Source organism: Bos taurus, chromosome 18, assembly GCF_002263795.3.
Source record: "Bos taurus isolate L1 Dominette 01449 registration number 42190680 breed Hereford chromosome 18, ARS-UCD2.0, whole genome shotgun sequence".
NCBI lineage: Eukaryota > Metazoa > Chordata > Mammalia > Artiodactyla > Bovidae > Bos > Bos taurus.
In genome coordinates, this window is record NC_037345.1 from 176,728 (window position 1) to 201,308 (window position 24,581).

A 24,581-nucleotide genomic window follows, 5' to 3' on the forward strand; every position below is an offset into this window, starting at 1 on the left:
CAAAACATCTGATTGGCCTACATTCATCTGTGTAATGATACTATAATGAAACAATTATAAGCTGAAGTACAACTGACATATTAGCAAGTGAAGTTTTACTCTAGGGAAAGGTTAGAGTTCAAATAAGGATTTTTGGACATTGGGGAAAACTTAGAGTCTAAAATTTAATCTTGGAGAGTTCCTGAGGTGTATAGAGATTCCAAACTGAGAACTTCAGAGTGTCGAAGCATATACAGAAACATATTGAGTTGAAGCTTAACAATTTAAAAATTTCTTGTTCTTATCCTTGTAAATATTTTTTGTTTCAAGACCCAGGTATCAACAATAATATTTGCTTTGTGTATGTCCAATTCTTCAATTAAATTTGCAAAGAAAATATTAGAAGTATGAAGACTGAGCATTTCAAATAGTTCAGTGTCCCTATTTCCAGACTTAACTGTGTACTGCAAAATTTACCTGAACTGGATGTTTATAAATCCTTCATTCTGACTGTTTTATTAGCAACAGACTCTTTCATTCTGACTGCTGGCTGAATGGGGTTTGGAAACAAGTTGATTACTAAATAATGTACATAGGAGATGATCCACAGTTCAGAATTCAAGATAAAATCATAAACCTTTTTACCTTTACGTTAGGATATTTCCCAGGAGAATCTAAAAGGAAAAAGGGACACAAAGTTAATTACATGTAAATATGAAAGCCAGCTGTACATTCATGCAGTTAGTACTGAGCAGAATCCTCACACTCATCCTTGACACTGAATATATTCAGTTTTAGTGTCTTGTTTTTAGGGGGATCTTAGGACACTGGTAAGACAGACATAGGAGTGCACTAAAATAGTGAAAAGGAAATACTACATTTAATTGCCACAGAATTATTAGAAATTAAAAATCTTGCATGTTTCAAAATCAGTGTAGTATTTATTACAAGTATTTCTAGCATTTAGGGAATGAACCCTATTAATCTGTTTGGCTTCAAAATTTAGTTTGGTTTGGTACATCATGTGAATGCTTCAAAGGATTTCTATGAAACAACTTTCAAAGAATCAGCTATCTTTAAAAAAAAAGTCAATGCCTCCTTTTTCAAATTAATCTAATTTGAATAACAAATACCAGCACAACATATATCTTTGATGCCTAAGAGTTACTCGGAGGGGCTGTCGTTTCCCCTACTTCTAGCACTCCCTCCCACCTCCAGGATTCTCTGGAGCAATAATGATCTTATCTCTTTTCAGGGCAAATATACTGAAGTCATCTAGAAGGAGTTCTCTCAAGTGTCATTATGAACTCCAAACTCACCTCCCTAAGGCCTTCCTTTCCTCCCTTTGTCCTTTCACTAGATTCTCTCCTATCCAAAGGGTAGTAATCTCTGGATCTGTGGACTTAAATCTTCCCCCTTGACATCCTTTCTATGGATCATCCCTACCTGTGGTCTTCTTTAAAGACTGGGGCCTGGTGGACGGGAGTCAATGAAAAGAAAGCAAAAGAGAGAGACTAATATTCCCTGGGTTACATGGAAAACCAATAAAGCCCTAGAATAGGGCTTATACCACTCACTAAGGCACAGGGAATCTTCTCAAGAAGGTCTTGGAAGCCTGGGCAGGAAAGTGAGCTCATCAGGCCTCCATGCTCCAAAGAACTAGCCAGAGAGACAAAGAAGGACACGGGAGACCCAAGTGTCTAGTGGAACAAGGGTGCATTATTCATGTTTGTGTGAGTTTATATATTGTTATACAAGGAAGCTTTAGGCAAAAAAATAAAGTTAAGAAAAGAACAAAAGCCAGATATAAAACAACGGTTACCAAGGGAATAACAAGGAATAACAATCACCACAAGGCCAGAAGACAATCCATATCTTGAGTAAGAGGGTCGTGACTAAGCAATTTTACTGTAGGGTAACAGTTACTGAAGGAAATTCACGTATGCGTTCCATTCCGTGACCTCAGTCCTGGGAACAGTGTGCCGCTCCACTTGTTCCTATATACCAGGAACTGATAAGGAACAGAGGGTTCATGAAAAACAGAAAACAACATACAGGAGTCCTAAAGTTAAACATTACCTGACACCTACCATTTCTTTCTCCCCTTTGCTTAGCAATGGTATCTTACACCTATAACTGCGACTTCAACTCTTTGCTTCCCTCTGGCTATAAACATGCTCAGAAAGAAACACAAAATAATGCTTTTCCTTGATCCTGTTATGTCCTGCACTATCCAATGCTCTTCTTCCAGATTTCTCTATATGTAAGGCTACACCCTTGCTACTCAGAGAGCTTATTAGAAACACAGAATCTCAGACCTCCTGCTCAGCATGTGCACTTCACACATGGTCCTCAAGTGACTAAAATTTGAGAAACGCTGGTCTACATGAAGTCTGCTTCTACATGACTTCAACTTAATTCATTCTCCGGAAATATCAACCTCTGTTTCCTCATGTGAACACGTCCCCTCAAACTGAAATGGCATTAGAAGTTGGAAACCTTCCAGTGGACTCTCTATGAGGCTGCAGGTTCCTTGGTCTCCCCATCACGCCCCCTGTTCTCTCCTTCTTTCCAGCTCTCTTGTTTTGTCCCATGTGACACCATGCTGGAAAGCAGCATATTTCGTATGACACCAATTTTCACACATTACAGCTGAGCACCTATGCCTATGCTCCCCCAGAGGATAACACACCACTCTGCATGCCCAGGGACCGCAGTTCTGAACGTCTTCCTAATAATGAGTAAACAGAAAGAGGTGAGAACTTTGCTGTTCTTCTCTGAAAAGTTTTGGTGCAAAAGCTCACTTGCAATTCACCGTCCATGTCAAATACTCTCCCTTTATCTAAAGACCTTCATTACTTATTGCCCTCTTCCCCCACAGACCTGTGCTTCCTTTTCTTCATTTCCTCCATCTACCCTCTGCCTCTCTCATCCTTCATTCTCTCTTGCCTCTTATTTCTTGACTTTTCTTAGGTCATAGAGTATCTTGAAATAGAACTAATAATTTGTTTTTGGTTATGTGTCACATGAAATCTTAATTCCCTGAGCAGGAATCGAAAGTGCACCACCTGCATTGGAGAGTCTTAACCAGACAAAGTCTTAAACATTGGACTGCAAAGTTAGTCTAAGAACTAATAATTTTTAGCTCCTTAAACTGGATTCTCAATGTAATCTGTGGTAGACACCTGATAAGATACATAGTTGCCCTCCTTTTCTCATGTTTTTTCTCACTACCCATCCGACAGGTGATTTTCTTTGCCTATTAGAATGTATCAGCATCCCCGTTTTCAATCAATGTTCTGTCAAATGATTTTTCTGTACAATACAGTTCTTACCTTCTACTTGTCCAATTAATATCTTTTTTTCTCTTTGACCAGCAGTTCCAGGTAAATGATCCACATACTTCTGTGGAAGGGTCTCAGAGATACTCTTCTAGAATGGATGATAACAATGAGTTGCATGAAGTTTTCCTAATCACTTTGAAGAAATACCCTACTTTTAACCTGGTTAAGACAGGTTTTGCCAAGATCTCTCAGTTGCTGTATGACAGAACCAGGATGCTGAATTCAAACATGGTGCTGCATCACCAAGCAGTGGCTGCCACATCTAAGAGAGCAGGCCCTTCTTATCTCCTTCCATAGCTGCCACCTTCAAACAGGGCACCATTACTTTATGTTACTTCAAGTACGGCTGCCATAAAGGTACTCTGCATGTGCTACTTAAGCTATGCAAAATGGTTTGCACTTACTAAAACATCACTAAAGCTAACTGCTGTTATTATAACCCCACATATTTATTACTATTTCCCATGCTTTTGCTTCTCTTGAAATGTTCTTTGCAGATCAACTTGACAATCCAAATGTAGCAATACTTTCAAGCCTCAAGCACTATCTTGTCAATGTCGATATGGTAAAAAACCACAGTAGAAATAAAAATCAAAACTACAATGAGATACCACCTCACACCAGGCAGAATGGCTAGCATTCTTCTGCTGCTTAGTCGCTTCAGTCATGTCCAACTCTGTGCCACCCTAGGACTGAAGCCTTCCAGGCTCCCCTATCCATTGGATTTTCCAGGCAAGAATACTGGAGTGGGTTGTCATGCCCTCCTTTCCAACTCAGGGATCAAACCCAGGTCTCCCACTGAAGGCAGATTCTTTACTGCTCAGCCACAATCATATACCACCTCACACCAGTCAGAATGGCCATGATCAAAAAGTCTACAAACAATGAATGCCAGAGAGGGTGTTGGGGGGGAAGGGAACCCTCTTGCACTGCTGGTGGCAAGGTAAATTGATACAACCACTATGGAAGATGGTATGCAGGTTCCTTAAGAAACTAGGAATAAAACCACCATATGCCCCAGCAATCCCACTCCTAGGAGTATACCCTGAGGAAACCAAAATGGAAAGAGACACACGCACTCCGATGTTCATTGCAGTGCTGTTTATGATAGCTAGAACGTGGTAGTAACTTAGATGGCCATCGACAGATGACTGGATGAAGATGTGGTGGTACATATATACAAACGAACATTACTCAGCTGTAAAGAGGAATGCATTTGAGTCCGTTCTATTGAGGTGGATGAACCTAGATCCTATTATACATAGTGAAGTAAGTCAGAAAGAGAAATATAAATATCTGATACTAACACGTATGTATGGAGTCTAAAGATGGTACTGACAAATTTATTTGCAGGGCAGCAATGGAGAAACAGACAGAGAGAACAGACTTAGAGACACTGGTGAAGGGGAAGAGGGGAGATGGTGAGATGGATGGAAAGAGTAACATGGAAACTTACAATTCCATATGTAAAATAGATAGCCAATGGAAATTTGCCCTATCACTCAGGGAACTCAAAGAGGGGCTCTTCAACAATTCAGAAGGGTGGGATGGAGAGGGAGATTGGAGGGGGGGGTTGGGAGGGAGGGGACATGGGTGTACCTAAGACTGATTCTTGTTGATGTCTGACAACAAACAACAAAATTCTGGAAAGAAATTATCCTTCACTTAAGAATAAATGAATTTTTTACAACCCTATTTGAACATTCAGATGGTTTACTGCCTCTTTCCCTGTAAACAGCACACTAACGACTGTAACTTCTTATCTATGTCTTCTGGAATGGCAGGTAAAGATTAAAGGAATGACCTAGATATTAAAAAAAAAAAGTAAAACTATAAGTATCCAAGCTGAAGGTTTAAAAGTTTTCAAATACATTTATGATGATCAACAAGGACTCAATATTCACATTGGGAAAGAAAAAAACAACTAAAAAAATCAAGTAACCACAATGACTAACTTTTCTATATGGAAGAATTTACATGTTAGTTTCACATAACAAAGAATTGAGATGGTAATTTAACATCTATAAACACTAAAATTAATAAAGTTTCTTAAAAATAACATGGGGGGGGGGGCGGGCGCAGCCCTAAGATGGCAGAGGAATAGGACGGGCAGACCACTTTCTCCCTCACAAGTTCATTGAAAGAACATTTGAACGCTGAGCAGATTCCACAAAACAACTTCTGAACGCTGGCAGAGGACATCAGGTGCCCAGAAAGGCAGCCCATTGTCTTCAAAAGGAGGTAGGACAAAATATAAAAGATAAAAAGAGGGACAAAAGAGGTAGGGACAAAGATCCATCACAGGGAGGGAGTCTTAAAAGGGGAGAAGTTCCCAAACACCAGGAAACACTCTCACCAGCGGGTCTGTGGGGAGTTTTGGAATCTCAGAGGGCAACATAACCAGGAGGAAAAATAAATACATAAATAAATAAAACCCACAGATCACATGCCTAACCAGAAGTCCCTGTGCTTGCATCCACCACAAGCAAGTGGGGGCTGAACAGGGAGGCGTGGGCTGCACTGCTTAGGGTAAGGACTGGGCCTGAATACCCTGAGGGGGAAATCTAAGGGAACTAACATGAGATAGCAACCCAAACTGTGGGATAGCCAGAGAGAGAGAGAGAACTATCCTGTGAAAAGCCCTAACCTGAGGCACTGCCAGGCCTGCTCAAAAAACAAAGGACTGAGCGAATACCAGAGGAGAGCTAGATGGCTGTGGATTGGCACATCCCCCACTGGAGACATGGAGGCAGGAGGGGGTCAGCCAAAGCTGGAAAGAGGCAAACTCAGCCCCAGAGAGGCATCCTCTACCAAGCTTCAAGCAGGCACCCAGTCGTTAACCAAAACCCCTTGGGATTCTGGATGGTTGACTTCTGCCAGGAGGGTCTCAGCCAGAGACCAGAAGAGACATAGGGCACACTGGAGATGGGTGCACCCGCTGGCACCCAGGAAACCGAGCGGTTGGGACCAGGGAGGTAATAAGACGAACTCCCCAAGTGGGGAGACAGCGCTCACCAAGCACCTGGTCGCCTGAGCTGCCCAGACCTGGGAATGGCAAAAAACACAGGCCCAACTGAGTCTGACCCTTTGTGGACTACCTAAGAACCTGAACCTGAGCGTCTTAGACCTCGGAAGTGCATACAACCCAAAGCTCTGTTCCCCAGCAGAGCAACCTAGAGCCTGAGAAGTGTAGAGTGGGAAAGCACACGCACCATGAGCAGGGGCAAACCCAGTGTGGCCAAGACACTGCAAGCACTCCCCACACATGCCAGTGATATTTGTTTGCAATGTCCCTCTGTCCCCACAGCAGTACTGTATAAGTGAGCCTAAATAACTGAACACCTTCACCTCCTTGTGTCAGGACAGAAATTAGACACTGAAGAGCACAGCAATGGAAGAAGCTAAAATAAACAGAGGGAACTGCTTTGGAAATGACAGGTGCAACAGATTAAAACCCTGTAGTTAGCAACGACTACATTGGAAGGGGCCTATAGATCTTAAGAAGTATAAGCTGGATCAAGGAACTATCTGAAACTGAATTGACCCGACACTGCCCACAACAGCTCCAGAGAAATTCCTAGATATATTTTTACTATTATCATTATTTTAATATTTATTTTTTAAGTTCTCTATTACTCTGTCATGGGCTTTGTAGACCGGGACCTGGGGACTGGAGTCGATGAGAAGAGGGACTCAGGGGACCCAAGTCTCGAGTGAAACAAGGGTGCTTTGTTTGCATAAAAACATGTTTATATATCTTCATACAAGGCAGCTTTAGGCAGTGAGAAAAAAAAAAGAAAAGAAAGAAACTGAGCAAAAACAAAGCCAAGCAAATAACCATCTTCGAAGGGCCAGAAAGCATTGCATGTCCACATAACTGAGCAGATCACGTTTCACTGAGGTCACTGGAGGGAGTCACTGAAGGGACCAAGCAGGTCACTCTTTCTCAGGATCTCAGTCCAGGGAACTGCGTGCAGCTCTGCTCGTTCCTGCAGCAACTGATGAGGAATAGAGAATCCTTGAGAAATGGCACACAAAAGAAAAGAATAACATATTGGATTCCTTAAAGCTGAACGTCCCCTGACATTACTCCTTTAATTTTCATTTTTATAACCTACTATTACCTTACCAAAATAAAGACCCTATTTTTAAAGCAAACTTTGTGTATATATTTCATAATTTTTGTGACTTTGTTTTGTTTTTCTAATATTGTATTTTTCAGAGTCTAACCTCTACTCTAGATTTTTAATCTTTGCTTTTTGGTATTTGTTATCAATTTTGTACCTTTAAGAACCCAATCTTCAGTACCCATTTTTACTTGGGAGTGTGATTACTGGCTTGGTTGCTCTCCCCCCTTTTTGACTCTGCTTTGTCTCCACCAGGTCGCCTCTATTTCCTCCCTCCCCCTTCTCTTCTCTACCCAACTCTGAATCTCTTTGTGTGTTCTGGACTGTGGAGAATACTTAGGGACCTGATTAGTGCCTGGATCTGTCTCTCTCCCTTTCATTCACCCTTTTCTCCTCCTGGTCACCTCTGTCTCCTTCCTCCCTCTTCTCTTCTCTTTGTAACTCCGTGAACCTCTCCAAGGGGTCTAGACTGTGGAGAGCACATAGGGAATTGATTACTGGCTAGCTTGTTCTCTTCCCTTTTGATTCCCCCTCTCCTACTCCTGGTCACCTCTATCTCCTCTTCTCTTCTCCATGTAACTCTGTGAACCTCTCCAGGTGTTCCTCACTGTGGAGGAGTGTTTGTTCTTTGTGTTTGATCTTTGTGTTTGGTTAATCTTTGTGTTTGATCTTTGGTTAATCTTTCATCATTAACCTATATGTTTTTATCATTGATGCTGTATAGATGGAGAAGTCTTGAGGTTACTGTAAGAATAAGACTGAAAACCAGAGACAGGAGGCTTAAGTCCAAAACCTGAGAATAACAGAGAACTCCTGACCCCTGGGAACATTAATCGATAAGAGCTCATCCAAAATCCTCCATACCTACACTGAAACCAAGCACCACCCAAGAGCCAACAAGTTCCAGAGCAAGACGAGCCATGCAAATTTTCCAGAAACACAGGAACATAGCCCTGAACTTCAATATACAGGCTGCACAAAGTCACACCAAACCCATAGACATCTCAAAACTCACTACTGGACACTTCATTGCACTCCAGACAGAAGAAATCCAGCTCCACCCACCAGAACACCAACACAAGCTTCCCTAACCATGAAATCTTGACAAGCCAACCATCCAACCCCACCCACAGCAAAGAACCTCCACAATAAAGAGGAACCACAAACTGCCAGACTACTGAAGGGCCACCCCAAACACAGCAATCTAAACAAGATGAAAAAGCAGAGGAATACTCAGCAGGTAAAGGAACATGATAAATGCCCACGAAACCAAACAAAAGAGGAGGAGATAGGGAGTCTACCTGAAAAAGAATTCAGAATAATGATAGTAAAAATGATCCAAAATCTTGAAAAAAAAATAGAGTTACAGATAAATAGCCTGGAGACAAGGATTAAGAAAATGCAAGACATGTTTATCAAGGACCTAGAAGAAATAAAAAAGAGTCAATCAATAATGAATAATGCAATAAGTGAGATCAAAAACACTCTGGAAGGAACCAACAGTTGAATAGCAGAGGCAGAAGATAGGACAAGTGAGGTAGAAGATAGAATGGTAGAAATAAATGAAGCAGAGAGGAAAAAAGAAAAAAGAATTAAAAGAAATGAGGACAACTTCAGAGACCTCTGGGACAATGCTAAATGCCCCAACATTCGAGTCAGATGAGTCCCAGAAGAAGAAGACACAAAGAAAGGCCATGAAAAAATACTTGAGGTGATAATAGTTGATAACTTCCCTAAAATGGGGAAGGAAATAGTCACCCAAGTCCAAGAAACCCAGAGAGTCCCAAACAGGATAAACCCAAGGCAAAACACCCCAAGACACACGTTAATTAAATTAACAAAGATCAAACACAAAGAACAAATATTAAAAGCAGCAAGGGAAAAACAACAAATAACACACAAGAGGAAACCCATAAGGATAACAGCTGATCTTTCGATAGAAACTCTTCAGGCCAGAAGGGAATGGCAGGACATACTTAAAGTGATGAAAGAGAAAAACCTACAACCCAGATTAAGCTTTACAGATAAGCAAAAGCTGAGAGAATTCAGCCACCAAAACAGCTCTTCATCAAATGCTAAAGGATCTTCTTTAGACAGGAAACAAAGAAAAGGTGTATAAACATGAACCCAAAACAACAAAGTAAATGGCAACGGGATCATACTTATCAATAATTAATTTAAATGTAAGTGGGTTGAGTGCCCCAACCAAAAGACAAAGACTGGCTGAATGGATACAAAAACTAGACCCCTATATATGTTGTCTACAAAAGACTACATAAAAACTGGGGACACATACAGACTGAAAGTGAAGGTCTGGAAAAAGTTATTTGATGCAAATGGAGATCAAAAGAAAGCAGGAGTAGCAATACTCATATCAGATAAAATAGACTTTAAAATAAAGGCTGTGAAAAGAGACAAAGAAAGAAACTACATAATGACCAATGGATCAATCCAAGAAGAAGATATAACAATTATAAATATATATGCACCAACATATGAGCACCACAATATGTAAGGCAAATGTTAACAAGGATGAAAGTGGAAATTAACAATAACACAATAACAGTGGGAGACTTTAATACCCCACTCACATCTATGGATAGATCAACTAAACAGAAAATTAACAAGGAAACAAAAACTTTAAATGATACAATGGACCAGTTAGACCTAAATGATATCTATAGGACATTTCACTCCAAACAATGATTTTCACCTTTTTCTTCTCAAGTGCACATGGAACCTTCTCCAGGATAGATCACATCCTGGGTCATAAATCTAGCTTTGGTAAATCCAAAAAAAAAAAAAAAATGAAATCATTCCAAACCTCTTTTCTGACCACAATGCAGTAAGATTAGATGTCAATTAAAGGAGAAAAACTATTCAAAATGCCAACATATGGAGGCTGAACAACACGCTGCTGAATAACCAACTAATCACAGAAGAAATCAAAAAAGAAATCAAAATATGCATGGAAATGAAGGAAAATGAAAACAAAACAACCCCAAACCTATGGGACACTGTAAAAGCAGTGTTAAGGGGAAGGCTCATAGCAATACAGGCTTACCTCAAGAAACAAGAAAAAAGTCAAATAAATAACCTAACCCTACACCTAAAGCAACTAGAAAAGGAAGAAATGAAGAACCCCAGGGTTAGTAGAAAGAAAGAAATCTTAAAAATTAGGGCAGAAAGAAATGCAAAGGAAACAAAAGAGACCATAATAAACAAAGCTAAAAGCTGTTTCTTTGAGAAGATAAATAAAGTGGACAAACCATTAGCCAGACTCATCAAGAAACAAAGGGAGAAAAATCAAATCAACAAAATGAAAATAGAGAAATCACAACAGACAGCACAGAAATACAAAGGATCATAAGAGACTACTATCAGCAACTATATGCCAATAAAATGGATAACGTGGAAGAAATGGACAAATTATTAGAAAAGTATAACTTTCCAAAACTGAACCAGGAAGAAATAGAAAATCTTAACAGACCCATCACAAGCATGGAAATTGGAATTGTAATCAGAAATATTCCAGCAAACAAAAGCCCAGGTCCAGACGGCTTCACAGCTGAATTCAACCAAAAATGTAGAGACAAACGAACACCTGTCCTACTGAAACTCTTCCAGAAAATTGCAGAGGAAAGTAAACTTCCAAACTCATTCTAGGAGGCCACCATCACCCTAATACCAAAACCAGACAAAGATGCCACAAAAAAAGAAAACTACAGGCCAATATCACTGATGAATATAGATGCAAGGATCCTTAACAAAATTCTAGCAAACAGAATCTAAAAGCATATTAAAAAGATCATACATCATGACCAAGTGGGCTTTATCCCAGGGATGCAAGGATTTTTCAGTATCCGCAAATCAATCAATGTAATACACCACATTAACAAATTGAAAGATAAAAACCATATGATTATCTCAATAGATGCAGAGAAAGCCTTTGACAAAATTCAACATCTATTTATGATAAAAACTTTTCAGAAAGCAGGAACAGAAGGAACATACCTCAACATAATAAAAGCTGTATATGACAAATTCACAGCAAACATTATCCTCAGTGGTGAAAAATTGAAAGCATTTACCTTAAAGTCAGGACCAAGACAAGGGTGCCCACTCTCACCACTACTATTCAACATAGTTTTGGACGTTTTGGCCACAGCAATCAGAGCAGAAAAAGAAATAAAAGGAATCCAGACTGGAAAAGAAGAAGTAAAACGTTCACTGTTTGCAGCTGACATGATCTTCTACATAGAAAACCCTAAAGACTTCACCAGAAAATTACTAGAGCTAATCAACGAATATAGTAAAGTTGCAGGATATAAAATTAACACATAGAAATCCCTTGCATTCCTATACACGAACAATGAGAAAACAGAAAGAGAAATTAAGGAAACAATTCCATTCACCATTGCAACGAAAAGAATAAAATACTTAGATTATACCTACCTAAAGAAACAAAAGACCTATATATATAGAAAACTATAAAACACTGTTGAAAGAAATCAAAGAGGACACAAATAGATGGAGAAATATACCATGTTCATGGGTTGGAAGAATTAATATAGTGAAAATGAGTATACTACCCAAAGCAATCTATAGATTCAATGCAATCCCTATCAAGCTACCAACGGTATTCTTCACAGAACTAGAACAAATAATATCACAATTTGTATGGAAATACAAAAAAACTTCGAATAGCCAAAGCAATCTTGTGAAAGAAGAATGGAACTGGAGGAATTAACCTGCCTGACTTCAGGCTATAATACAAAGCTACAGTCATCATGGCAGTATGGTACTGGGGCAAAGACAGAAATATAGATCAGTGGAACAAAATAGAAAGCCCAGAGATAAATCCATGCACCTATGGGCACCTTATCAATGACAAAGGAGCCAAGAATACACAATGGGCAAAAGGTAGTCTCTGTAACAAATGGTGCTGGTTAGATCTCAATTACAGGAGAAAAACTATTAAAAATTCCAACATATGGAGGCTGAACAACACGTTGCTGAATAACCAACAAATCACAGAAGAAATCAAAAACGAAATCAAAATTTGCATAGAAACAAATGAAAATGAAAACGCAACAACCCAAAACCTGTGGGACACGGTAAAAGCAGTCCTAAGGGGAAAGTTCATAGCAATACAGGCACAACTCAAGAAACAAGAAAAAAAAGTCAAATAAATAACCTAACTCTACACCTAAATCAACTAGAAAAGGAAGAAATGAAGAACCCCAGGGTTAGTAGAAGGAAAGAAATCTTAAAAATTAGAGCAGAAATAAATGCAAAAGAAACAAAAGAGACCATAGCAAAAATCAACAAAACCAAAAGCTGGTTCTTTGAAAGGATAAATAAAATTGACAAACCATTAGCCAGACTCATCAAGAAACAAAGGGAGAAAAATCAAATCAATAAAATTAGAAACGAAAATGGAGACATCACAACAGACAACACAGAAATACAAAGGATCATAAGAGACTACTATCAACAATTATATGCCAATAAAATGGACAACGTGGAAGAAATGGACAAATTCTTAGAAAAGTACAACTTTCCAAAACTGGGCCAGGAAGAAATAGAAAATCTTAACAGACCCATCACAAGCATGGAAATTGAAACTGTAATCAAAAATCTTCCAGCAAACAAAAGCCCCGGTCCAGACGGCTTCACAGCTGAATTCTACCAAAAATTTAGAGAAGAGCTAACACCTATCCTGCTCAAACTCTGCCAAAAAATTGCAGAGGAAGGTAAACTTCCAAACTCATTCTATGAGGCCACCATCACCCTAATACCAAAACCTGACAAAGATCCCACAAAAAAGAAAACTACAGGCCAATATCACTGATGAATATAGATGCAAAAATCCTTAACAAAATTCTAGCAATCAGAATCCAACAACACATTAAAAAGACCATACACCATGACCAAGTGGGCTTTATCCCAGGGATGCAAAGATTCTTCAATATCTGCAAATCAATCAATGTAATACACCACATTAACAAATTGAAAAATAAAAACCATATTATTATCTCAATAGATGCAGAGAAAGCCTTTGACAAAATTCAACATCCATTTATGATAAAAACTCTCCAGAAAGCAGGAATATAAGGAACATACCTCAACATAATAAAAGCTATATATGACAAACCCACAGCAAACATTATCCTCAATGGTGAAAAATTGAAAGCATTTCCTCTAAAGTCAGTAATAAGACAAGGGCGCCCACTTTCACCATTACTATTCAACATAGTTTTGGAAGTTTTGGCCACAGCAATCAGAGCAGAAAAAGAAATAAAAGGAATCCAAATTGGAAAAGAAGAAGTAAAACTCTCACTATTTGCAGATGACATGATCCTCTACATAGAAAACCCTAAAAACTCCACCAGAAAATTACTAGAAATAATCAATGACTATAGTAAAGTTGCAGGATATAAAATCAACACACAGAAATCCCTTGCATTCCTATACACTAATAATGAGAAAACAGAAAGAGAAATTAAGGAAACAATTCCATTCACCATTGCAACGGAAAGAATAAAATATTTAGGAATATATTTACCTAAAGAAACTGAAGACCTATATATAGAAAACTATAAAACACTGGTGAAAGAAATCAAAGAGGACACTAACAGATGGAGAAATATACCATGTTCATGGATTGGAAGAATCAATATAGTGAAAATGAGTATACTACCCAAAGCAATCTATAGATTCAATGCAATCCCTATCAAGCTACCAACAGTATTCTTCACAGAGCTAGAACAAATAATTTCACAATTTGTATGGAAATACAAAAAACCTCGAATAGCCAAAGCGATCTTGAGAAAGAAAAATGGAACTGGAGGAATCAACCTACCTGACTTCAGGCTCTACTACAAAGCCACAGTTATCAAGACAGTATGGTACTGGCACAAAGACAGAAATATAGATCAATGGAACAAAATAGAAAGCCCAGAGATAAATCCACGCACATATGGACACCTTATCTTTGACAAAGGAGGCAAGAATATACAATGGATTAAAGACAATCTCTTTAACAAGTGGTGCTGGCAAATCTGGTCAACCACTTGTAAAAGAATGAAACTAGAACACTTTCTAACACCATACACAAAAATAAACTCAAAATGGATTAAAGATCTCAATGTAAGACCAGAAACTATAAAACTCCTAGAGGAGAACATAGGCAAAACACTCTCTGACATACATCACAGCAGGATCCTCTATGACCCACCTCCCATAATATTGGAAATAAAAGCAAAAAATAAACAAATGGGACCTAATTAAACTTAAAAGCTTCTGCACATCAAAGGAAACTATTAGCAAGGTGAAAAGACAGCCTTCAGAATGGGAGAAAATAATAGCAAATGAAGCAACTGACAAACAACTAATCTCAAAAATATACAAGCCACTCCTACAGCTCAACTCCAGAAAAATAAATGACCCAATCAAAAAATGGGCCAAAGAACTAAATAGACATTTCTCCAAAGAAGACATACAGATGGCTAACAAACACATGAAAAGATGCTCAACATCACTCATTATCAGAGAAATGCAAGTCAAAACCACTATGAGGTACCATTTCACACCAGTCAGAATGGCTGCGATCCAAAAGTCTACAAATAATAAATGCTGGAGAGGGTGTGGAGAAAAGGGAACCCCCTTACACCGTTGGTGGGAATGCAAACTACTACAGCCACTATGGAGAACAGTGTGGAGATTTCTTAAAAAACTGGAAATAGAACTGCCATACGACCCAGCAATCCCACTGCTGGGCATACACACTGAGGAAACCAGAAGGGAAAGAGACACAATGTTCATCGCAGCACTGTTTACAATAGCCAGGACATGGAAGCAACCTAGATGTCCATCAGCAGGCGAATGGATAAGAAAGTCATGGTACATATACATAATGGACTATTACACAGCCATTAAAAAGAATACATTTGAATCAGTTCTAATGAGGTGGATGAAACTGGAGCCTATTATACAGAGTGAAGTAAGCAAAAAAAAAAAAAAAAAACCAATACAGTATACTAACGCATATATATGGAATTTAGAAAGATGGTAATGAAAACCCTATATGCGAGACAGCAAAAGAGACACAGATGTAAAGAACAGTATTTTGGACTCTATGGGAGAAGGCAAGGGTGGGATGACTTGAGAGAATAGCATTGAAACATGTATATTATCATATGGGAAACAGATCGCCAGTCCAGGTTCGATGCATGAGACAGGGTGCTCAAGGGTGGTGCACTGGAATGACCCAGAGGGATGGGATGAGGAGGGAGGTGGGAGGGGAGTTCAGGATGGGGAACACATGTACATCCATGGCTGATTCATGTCCATGTATGGCAAAACCACTACAATATTGTAAAGTAACTAGCCTCCAATTAAAATAAAAAATAAATAAATAAAAATAACCTGGAATGTACATGTTGCTAGAGATATTTTTTAAAGAAAAATTATCTTCCACAGATAATTTTATAAACTCTGGTGGTAATTTTTTCTTTCCTTATGATTTAATAATAACAAGTAGCCTATATAAGAAAAAAGCATAAATCATGATTTCATTCATTTAGCGTATGTAATTACTCATTATTTGCTGACATTCAGAAAAAAAGAAATCAGAATCTCTCCAGAGGAAAAATTATACTTCTACATTTCTTCTTTCAGACTGTTACAGCTGAAAATTTTCTCATTTAATTAAGAGAGATTAAGAATCTCATTTATAAAATTATAAATTATAATTTTAGTAAAAAGAATAGATAAAATGCTTATGTATTTCCTCTTTATTTTCAGAAAGATATAAAACACCCACCAAGGTTATAGCAAACAGTAAGGTAAATTAAATAAATGCATTAAGTATTTAGTATCGGACACGACTGAGCAGCTGAACTGAACTGAAGTTAGAAACCATAAGAAACAGAAGGGGCAGAAATTCTTAATTCATAATACATCTCCAAAGGCCTAAAACAGGGCTCATCTTGAATTATCTCTAAACGAAAGTTTTGCTAGGTTAAATAGAAGACATCGTTTCATTAATTTCAAAGTGAGAATTTTTTTAAAAAGAGAAATCACTTCAAATTTAAATGAACTTCCAGAGGGAACTATATTAATATATATATATATATATATATATATATATATATATATATATATATATATATACACACATACACACACACACACACACGCATACATGCATACATACATACATACACAAGTATAAACAAATCACATTGCTGTACAACTGAAACTTACACAGTATTTTAAACTGACTACACTTCAATTTAATGAAAAAACAAGAACCACCACCACCCTCGAAAACAACCACCAAAAAAAATAAGGAACACATTTTTTTTAGTTCTTCATAAAAATCAGTTATATGTTATTCAAAAGAGTATGAGCATTGTTTTTTTACAATCCCACTTTCTCTTCTTAAGTTTAATTTGAAATAATTTATTGCATATTTATACTATAGAGTTCCTGATCTGACTGACCCCACTATTTCTGTTGTGTTTGTATAATAGCTGTCTCATCTTCACCCTCATTCCATTTTATATTCATCTTGTCCTTATTAAAGGAATTCTTCCCGTTCATCCTCCTCCCCATCTTCATATTCATCTAGTTGTTTTTCCTCAGTGCTTTGTAATTCTTTTCTTTCATAACGGCATACTTAGTATGCCAATATTTATAAATCTGAATCATGCACATATATGGCTTTTATTATCACACCATTTCATATTGTGACTTTGAGGCCTTCTATTTCTGTGGTGGGATCCTTTTTGTCACCATAAGGATCAGGGGACTGGTATGTGAATAAATACAGGGAAAGAAGAGTTACAAACAGAACAACTTACCTTTGTACGACCAAGGTCTGCTACAGACTTGCGAAGTTTTGAAACAGGCTCAGGCGATGGGAAGGCAGGATGACAGATGCCATCAAACCAGGGTGATGGTTTGGGAAATGTTTCAACCACATCTTCAACGTTACTATCAGAATTATTGTCCTGAGAGAAAGTTGTACTCTCTGGTCTCAAAATGCCACATTTTGCTTCTAGTATAGTGAGAACAGGAGAGAGTACATGAGAACATGTGTCATTTCAAATCAAGGAATAACACCAGGAGGACAGTCTTCAAGTAACTTACTGTTTCTTTTGGATTGCTGAGAAGCCTTCATTAGCTTCATTAACTTTGATTTCAGGACATGCTGGAGAAGAAAATAAGAGCTTGAAGAATATAACAAGTATCAACCTGAATAAAAGAATTAAAACATTCCCCATTACTCTATGATCTAACACAAAGAGCACAGGCTCTGGAGTCATTCAGATGTGGATTCAAATCCCAGTTCTGTCACTGACTGACCTGCTCATGGGGAAAGGATTATGACAGATGACATCAGAAGCCCTAGATGTTCCTATCCTTATCCCTAATTGACTGCTATACTAGGACACCCACTAAATTACTTTCTCTACCAAAGTGTTCTAGAGTAATAATTTATCCCTGGTAATTTAGAGCACTATTGAAAAACTAAGACATTTAAATTAATTGCTATATTTTGAAATTTGCTTCCATGATTAATATATACATGGATTATCACTTGTGAAGGAAAATATGAAAGTTTAGGTTTTAACAGAACCTTACTTAGATGGGCTAGAACTGCAAACAGGATAAGCTACTTCTATTCTGTTTGTCAAACAGCTAGAGACCAATGAAACAGGGAAAAAAATTCAGCTGCTACCATGAAACAGGGAAAAAACAAGGTTAAACCCATATTCAATACAGTTTCCTAAACTATACAGTAGGTCCTTGTGGTTTCTTTCATATATAGTACTATGTATTTGTTAATAATTCAAGTGAAAACTGGTACACAAATATTTATAGCTACCTTATTCACAATAGCCCAAAGGTTGAACCCACTCAAGTGTCCATCGGTGGGTGAATGAATATGCAACACAGGATATATTCAAAACCTTGAGCAGTATTCTACCATACAAAAAGGTAAACTGAAATGGTTCTGCTACTGCACAAGACATTACAGAAATTACTCCAAAACTAACACATGGAATAAATAGATATTTAAATTCTAATTCATGCTATGTACCCAAAAAATTTGGAAAAGGGGGCTGAATAAACGCATATTTCTGCAGTCATAGACACAACAGCATGATTCAAACTGGCCAAAAAACAGAAGCAATCTAAGTGTCCATTGACAGCCAATTCCATAAACAAACTATAGTATACACACAATGGAATATGATTTGGCCCTTCAAAGTTGGTAATTCTGACAATGCTACAATGTGGACGAACCTTATGGTCATTATATTAAGTGAAATAAACCAGACCAAAAAAGGACAAACGTTCTGTGATTCCACTAGTATGAGATATCCAAACAAGTCAAATTAAAGGCCAGAAGAAGCAGAAAGTGATTGCCAGGGATCGAAGACAGTTCATGTTTCATGGAACCTACCCAGTTTCCCTTGGGGAAACTGACTTCCCGTGACATTTCCAAAACCAATTATACAAATAATTGAAAGCCATATCCAGTCAAATGAATGTAGAAATAATTTTACAACTTACACTAACCTCACTCAAACTTCTCAACAGACAAAAGGCAAAACTGTATCTATGGTACCTCAGCTTTTCTTAAAACTCTATCTACAGTACCTTAGTTTTGGTTATGAAATTTAACCAAAAAAGAAAAATAAAACACTAATGTCTATCCACAAAAGGACATAAAATTTATAATATGAACTTTAAAAAATTATAAATTTAAACTGTTAAAAATCTTATTCACAAAATTTAAACACAAGCCACAGAAAAATATATTTAAAAATATATATTTGGAGTTGAGCTGTAGGAGTTGCTTGTATATTTTTGAGATTAGTTGTTTGTCGGTTGCTTCATTTGCTATTATTTTCTCCCATTCTGAAGGCTGTCTTTTCACCTTGCTAATAGTTTCCTTTGATGTGCAGAAGCTTTTAAGTTCCAGGTTCAATGCACGATGCTGGATGCTTGGGGCTGGTGCACTGGGACGACCCAGAGGGATGGTGTGGGGAGGGGGGAGGGAGGAGGGTTCAGGATGGGGAACACATGTATACTATTTAAATAATTAAAAAAAAAACAACAACAACATTCAAAAAACTAAGATCATGGCATGCAGTCCCACCACTTTGTGGCAAATAGATGGGGAAACAATGGAAACAGTGAGAGACTTAAAAAAAAAAAAAAAAAACTTTTCAAGTGCATTCATCTGATTGTTTTCCAGAATATCTATGTTTTGTTATATAATAAATATTTTCAAACAAAAAAAAATTAAAATAAAAGTTAAAATCTACTTTAAAAAAAATATATATATATATATTTGATAAAGGATTGTTCTCCAACTATACAAAAAAAATCTGGAACAAACAACCTCATTAAAAATGTATAAATCTGAATGCCTGGCCAAAGAAAAGATAGAGATAGTAAATCAGCATATCAAAAATACTCAAAATCATTGGATTCCTACATTGGCAGGTAGGTTTTTTACCACTGGCACTACCTGGGGTAAAAGTGCCTAAATGGAGATCAGGGAAACCCAGTTAGGAGAAGGGACTCAGAGGAAAGGAAGTGAGGGAAGGAGACTGTTAGTCACACTAAGAGAAGCCCAGCAGGTAGTTCTGCAGGTGGAAGAGGGGAGGAAGCAGGCCGGAGCTGTGTAGAAGATGAAAGAGGGAACTAAAGCAGGGGGCCCCAACCTCTAGGATATAATGCCTGATGATCTGAGGTGGAGCTGATGAAATAATACTAGAAATAACTGTTCAGTCACTCAGCTGTGTCTAACCCTTTGTAGCCCACCAGGCTCCTCAGTCCACTGAATTCTTCAGGCAAGAACACTGGAGTGGTCTGTCATTTCCTTCTCCAGGAGATCTTCTGACCCAGGGATTGAACCCGTGTCTCCCACGCTGCAGGCAGACTCTTTACTAACGGAGCCACCAGGGAACAGAAGTAGAAATAGAGTGCCCAATAAATGGACTGCACTTGAAACATCCCAAAACCTACTCCCACCCTTGTCTGTCAAAAAATTGTCTTCCAAAAAAACTCCCTTGGTCAAGGAACTAACTTCAAGTGTACTCAGCTGTCCCAGGTTGCTGGCTTAGGGAGATGCTGAAGCAGGGGATCCTGAGAGGTAGAACCTCCCTTGCATGGGGTCAACAGACCTCCAATAGCCTTGGTGATGATGGGAGAGATTTGTTTCATTTTTTAAAAGTAGCCTTGTGGGATAAACTTAGCAATTCTCTTACAGTCTTCCTAATAAAAAGTTTTCTTTCTTTATTGATCTGTGAAGTACCAACTGTGACAATCACTTCTCTAATATACCTCATAGTGTTGCTGACACTATGGATATAATTATGTGAAATAGAAATTATTCAATAAAAATGAAGAATCTGCCCTGTTCCCAGCACATTCCAAGGGTTGGGGAGGAAATGAAATACTCCATAAGATGCACAGCTGGTAGACACATTCTTTCAAAGAGCCTTTTACATTTCCACCCTAGTTTATTCTCAATGTCAACACTTCCCAATTAATGATGATGCTGGGTAGGAAGCTCATTAAAAACCCAGGAGCCAGGGTTCCTGGAAAGATATCCCATTCTCCCTTGGACAGTGCCTTTCCAGTCGAACTAGGCACCAGGCCTACTTGGAGAGGGATTTTGATCCGGTTGTCTCCAAACTGCCAAGTGTTAGAGCGATGCGAGCTCTGTCAGAGTTAAGGGAAGAGTAATCAGATGGATTTTTAAGTTGTTGCTAAGCCGCACAGCTACAGCACTCCAGGGAGATAATCAGGCTCCTTGTGTCCCTAGGACAGGTATGCAGCCTCACACAGAGTGTGTCTTCATAGGTGCGAAGAATGTTCCTGACGGACTTAAACTCACTAGAGCTCTCCTACAGAGCAAAGAGGTATGGATGAAGTTTTGCCTTCCCCTGTGAGTGCGGGTGTCCTACTTCGGCCCTAGGCTCAGGAGAAACATCCCCTGAGGAAAGACCCCCAAGAAGCACTTTTCCCCCAGGCTGGGAAGCTGAGTTCGCAGGATGCTGGCAAAGCGAGCCTCCCACATAGAAGAAGAGGCAGCCAACTGGCGCGTGTTTGCAAGCCATTATTTGGAAGGAACATGTTAGGTTCTACAACGGGAGACCTCAAGAGCTGCTCAGAAGACCAAAATTTCAGAGTCAGGGCCAAGCATCTTCCCTGCCCTTTGCGAGCCTTGAAAAGACATTCCTAGCATCTAGCATTACTGCCCATGAAGGAGCAGGCTGCGGGAGTGTGTGAGACATGACTGGCGCCTCATTGGCCTCAGCTCCACTCTTGCCTTTCCAGTTTAACTAGGCCCCAGGCCTACTTGGATAGGGGGTGGGGCCCAGTTGTCTCCAAAATGGGAACACTGTCGCAGTTAAAGGAAGAGCAATTGGATAGCTTTACAAGCTGTTGCTTGGACGCAAAGCTTCAGTGCACCTCACAGAGAAACAGGAGCCCTGTGCACCTATTTTGGGTATGCAGGGTCACAAGCAAACTGTGTCTCCATAGGAACCCAGAATGTTCCTGACAGATTTAGGCTCACTAGACCTCTATTACACAGCAAAGACGTGTGGATGTGGTTTTGCCTTCCCCTGTGAGTGTGGTTCCCCTACCTCGGCCCCAGGCTCAGGGTAAACAGCCCCTGAGAAAAGACCAAAGAAGCACTTTTTGGGCAGGCTCATAAGCCGAGTTTGCAGGATGCAGGGAAAGCGAGCCTCCTTTGCAGAAGCGGAGGCAGCAAACCGGTGTGATTTTGCAAGCCTGTATTTGGAAGGAGAGCATTAGCTTCTACAAGGGGAGACCTCAAGATCTGCTCAGAAGACCGAAATTTGAGAGTCAGGGTCAAGATTCTCCCCTGCCCTTTACCAGCTTTACAAAGACATTCCTATCTTCTAGTGTTACTGCCCATGAAGGAGCAGCCTGCAAGAGTGTGTGAGACATGAATGGGAGCCTTACTGGCCTAAGCTCTGATATTGCCTTTCCAGGCAAACTAGGCCCCAGGCCTACTTGGATAGGGGGTGGGGTCCGGTTGTCTCCAAACTGCCAACGAATAGAGCAATGGGAGCTCTGTCAGAGGTAGGGCATTAGTAGTAGGATGGATTTTCAAGCTGTTGCTTGGCTGCACATCTTCAGTACCCCAAGGACAGAAACAGGCACCCTGTGCCCCTTTGTTGGGTATAGCTTCACACGCAGAGTGTATCTCCATAGAACCCAAGAAAATTCCTGACAGACTTAGGCTCACTAGAGCTCTCCTACAGAGCAAAGACGTTCGGATGTGGTTTTCCGTTCCCCTGTGAGTGTGGAACCCCTATCTCAGCTGCAGGCTCAGGGAAACAGCTTATGAGAAAAGACCTCCAAGAAACATTTTTCTCACACCTGGGAAGTGGATCTTGCAGAAGGCAGGGAAAGCAAGCCCCCCTAGGGGAAGAAGAGGTAGCTAACCAGCATGTGTTTGCAAGCCTGTATTTGAAAGGAACGTGTTAGCTTCTACAATGGGAGATCTCCAGATCTGCTCAGAGGACTGAAATTCCAGAGTCTGGGCTGAGATTCTCCCCTGCCCTTTGCGAGCCTTGCAAAGACACTCCTAGCTTCTAGCATTACTGCCCATGAAGGAGTAGGCTGCGGGAGTGTGTAAGACATCACTGGTGCCTTACTGACTTCAGATCCGCTATTGCCTTTTCATCCGATCTAAGACCCAGGCCTACTTGGAGAGGGGTTGGGGTCCAGTTGTTTCCAAACTGTCAATGGCTACAGCAATGGGAGCTTTGTCAGAAGTAAGGGAAGAGCAATTGGATGGATTCTCAAGCTGTTGCTTGGTCGAACAGCTTGAGCGCCACACAGAGAGAATCAGGCTCCTTGTGCCCCTATGTTGGGTATGCAGCTTCACACACAGACTGTGTGTTCATGGAGCCAGAAATGTTCCTGACAGACTTAGCTTCACTAGAGCTCTCCTACAGAGCAAAGACGTGTGGATGTGGTTTTGTCTTCCCCTGTGAGTTTGGGTTCCCTAAATCGGCCCCAAGCTCTGTGTAAAAGCCCATGAGGAAAGACCCCCCAAAAAGCGCTTTTCTGGCAAGCTGGGAAGCAGAGTTGTCAGGATGTAGGGAAACTAAGCCTCCTTCGGGAAGAAGAGGCATCCAACCGGCGTGTGTTTGCAAGCCTGTATTTGGAAGGAATGGGTTAGCTTCTACAACGTGAGAACTCCGTAAATGCTCCGAGGGCCGAAATTCCAGAGTCATGGCTGAGATTCTACCCTGCAATTTGAGAGCCTTGTAAAGACATTCCTAGCTTTTAGCGTTACTGCCCATGAAGGAGCAGGCTGCAGGCATGTGTGAGGCATGACTGACGCCTTATCGGTGTCAGTTCCACTGTTGCCTCTCCATTCGACCTAGGACCCAGGCCTACTTGGGGAGGGGTTATGGTCAGGTTGTTTCCAAACTGCCAAGGGCTACAGCAATGGGAGCTCTGTCACAGGTAAGGGAAGAGCAATTAAATAAATGTATTATCAAGCTGTTGCCTGGCTGCACAGTTTCTGAACCACACAGAGAGAATCAGGCTCCCTGTGCCCCTATGTTGGGTATGCAGATTCGTGTCTCCATAGGAGCCAAGAATGTTTCTGACAGACTTAGGTTCACTAGAGCTCTCCTACATAGCAAAGAGGTGTGGATGAACTTTTGTCTTATACTGCGTGTGTGGGTCCCCTACCTCAGCTCCAGGATCAGGGGAAAGATCCCATGAGGAAAGACCTCCAAAAAGCGCTTTTCCCTCAGTCTGGGAAAAGGCATTCACAGGATGCGGGGAAAGCAAGCCTCCTTCGGGGAAGAAGAGGCAGCCAACCGGCATGTGTTTGCAAGCCTTTATTTGGAAGGAACGTGTCAGCTTCTACAATGGGAGACCTCCAGATCTGCTCAGAGGACTGAAATTCCAGAGTCTGGGCCTAGATTCTATTCTGCCCTTTGTGAACCTTGCAAAGACCTCCCTAGGTTCTAGCATAAGTTCCCATGTCGGAGCATGCTGTGGGAGTGTGTGAGACATGACTGCTGCCTTACTAGCTTCAGCTCCT

General features: G+C 39.9%; 1 pseudogene; it reads right to left on the reverse strand.

The window, feature by feature from the left end:
• Window positions 1-24,361, reverse strand: part of LOC100299850 (ankyrin repeat domain-containing protein 26-like) — a 44,018-nt pseudogene extending 19,657 nt beyond the window's left edge.
• Window positions 24,362-24,581: the final 220 nt, after the last annotated feature.